Here is a 3029-nt window from a genome sequence, read left to right as displayed (position 1 = left end):
AATCAGGAAAAAAAAAAAATACTATGGAAGTCAATGGCTACCATTTACTTTGTGGTTACCATCATTCTTCTAAATATCATCATTTGTGTTCAACAGAAGAAAGAAACTTTGGAACAACATGAGGACAAGTAAATGATGACAGAATTTTCGTGTTGTCTCTTTAAAATTAGCCTCAAATGCTCGTTCTGTTGTTAACAAATGAATAGACCGTTCAGTCAATAGCCACTAGATGGCAGCACAGGTTTTGTTTTTTAAAACAAGTTTTTGTAGTGCCTTTATTTACCCTATGTTATTTACAGCTAGTAGGTCAGTTTATCAGCGTAAATATGATTCTATATCTGTTTGGAAATAGGTCTTAAATATCACAACGTGTACTGCATTTATTCTGGCGCCTTATTTGGCACTCAACCCTCTGGTTCTTTATAAACACTGTCCTATTAAACTCTGAGAGGGCAAGTTTGGGTGTATACTATAAGGGAAATATCGTGTGAGATCCTCAACTGCCTTCATGGTGTTATGTTGGCCTCAATTTTAGGAGAGCTCGATGGGAGTCAGTGAGTTCAGTTTGGCACTGCGCCAGCCTCTCGTTCATGGCTTATTTGGGTCTCTCCCTGCCTGTCCTCGTTCATCCCGTTACAACACACCAAACCCCCTGACATTTGGAAGACGCCCTCAAGATTTAAGACTTTCCTTCCTGTTTGCTTAGGCCCGCAAATTACACTCTAATTGTCCACATTTACATTTCCCTCAAGATTGTGGGAATGCATTTACTATAGATTCGGGTCCATGTTTGGGATGGGTTTGCTAGTTCATACACAAGCTGTTTCTGGTTGAACAACAATTTTTACAGTATTATGATGTATTCGGAAGCCTTGTATCTTTAAAATACTTTAATATGCCTTTGTTTCATTTTGAGAAATTCACAATCTAAACCAGAAATGTATATTTAATAAAAGTAGGCTAATAATAACAGGTTAGGGGTGGGTGATATGGCAAAAATATCATATCACAAATCACAAGATTTTATCACGATTTTTTTTCATGCTGGTTTTACTATTTCACAAATGACTGGGCATTACAATGTCCAAACTAATGTCCCTATTTAAAAAAAACAAAACAAAACAAATCCTCACAAACAAAATATAAAATAAAAAAGAATGGCAGGGATTTAGGCCAAAGAGGCGAAGATAAAAAGCGCTTTGAGGTCCCAGAAAAAGCGCTATATAAATGTAACGAATTATTATTATTAAAAATGTGTCATTATTTTATTTATTAAAAGATACACATTACAAATGCACAACATATTATATACAAACGAATTAAACTGCTTTATTTTTTCAGCTCAAGTAGACCATATTTAGCAGAAGCAGTCGAGAAAGAAATTAAATCTGAGACCCTACATAGATATCAATATACACTGATTATAAATGATATATACTGTATAAATTATACACTGATGCCTATTAAAGTTCTCAGAGCAGTGAGGGATTTTTCTCTTATTTTTTGTTTTAGAAATGAATACAGGTTTGTTTGGAACAACAGAGTGAGTCAATTCAATTCACTTTTATTTGAATAGCACTTTTTTTTATTAAAATAAATGTCTCCAACAAAGTAAGCCAAAAGCCACTGGCAACAAATGTGAAAGAAGGCAAAAAGGTGGCCAGTCGGGTGGCCCAGTTCTCGTCTGGCCACAAACCAACAGTGTATGATTCAGCCAGCATTATAGGTCAGATTGGATTGGACATCAGAATATTATCCAGTTCCATGGTTGAGAATCGGAGTCATAGTGCCGGTATGGAGACAGGTTTGAGGATCAGTGCCGATGGCTGTCGTGTCAATAAGGCCAGTACCAAATAAGACTTGAAAGATACTGTAACTGATAGAATACACTGTAGCAGGCTACTACGATATTTCTTCAAAAGCAGACCATGGAGACATTTTAAGCATCCACAACCAAAAATCTGATATCGTAATTCAGGTCACATTAGTTAGCAGAAACTTTTCATTTTCTTTAATTTAAAGTTTTTTAGTAGTTTTGGTTACACTAGAACAACGAAGTAGTGAATGATTTTAGTTTAATGTAGATTTATCCGTGCTGGTGGTCACTCCAAATTTTGATCTGACAGGTAATAGATCAAGCAATATCAAATAAACGAAGCCAAATCATGACCCAAAACATATGTCAGAACTGTATGTCATCTCACAGATTTACTTTAAAATTTGTTTAACATTTTGACACCCAAGAGATTAAGACCAGCATTTGATCCCAAATATTTTCTTAACATCCAGGCCTTAACACTACATAGCCTACAAAGGGGAGGGGAGGGGATAGTAATGTTGAATTAGGATTAGGCCTACTTTATCACTTTGTCTCTGTTCTCAAATCTTAACAAAAAATAATAAAAAAAGATTCTAAATATTAGTTTAACATCACCTTCACACACTACATTTGAAAGTAAGGGCCCTGCAAATTTATCCCTGGTGGTGAACATGAATTCTTTGCTTTCGGCACATGCACTGCGGGGAATGGTACGTTCCGCCCAGTCAACGGTTATTGGCACCGGCATCCTGATTCAAACTGCCCGGTTTATTGTTGATCCGTGTCATCGTTACCCAGCCAATGTGAGAGAGTTGTCGAGGAGAAATCCCCGCCGTTTGTGTGTCAGAGAACAGACGCCTCGCCCCTCTAGTTTTATACATACCGATTTCACTCTCCCTTTCTTTTCGGTTTTGTTGGTACGATCTGTGGGCTACAATCGCACGCGCGAATTGTATATGTCAGTCGGATCTTTTCAATGAATCATTTGAGCCGATTCCTAAAACCGATGTGAGCGATTTGTTACCAGATTTGCTGTTCAGGAAACATTTAATGAAATAATTTCCCTATGATATGTAGGCTAAATGCATATGGGACACAAATGAATCATTTGAGGAGGCAAAATACTCGTTTGAAATTATTCCTTGAAAAGAACTGTTCGAAAGAACCGATTCGCGGAAACGAATCGGACTTCCACACATACACACTTGGG

This window comes from Pimephales promelas, chromosome 2 (assembly GCF_988280905.1).
Source record: "Pimephales promelas chromosome 2, fPimPro1.hap1.1, whole genome shotgun sequence".
Lineage (NCBI taxonomy): Eukaryota > Metazoa > Chordata > Actinopteri > Cypriniformes > Leuciscidae > Pimephales > Pimephales promelas.
This window is presented reverse-complemented; position numbering follows the sequence as displayed.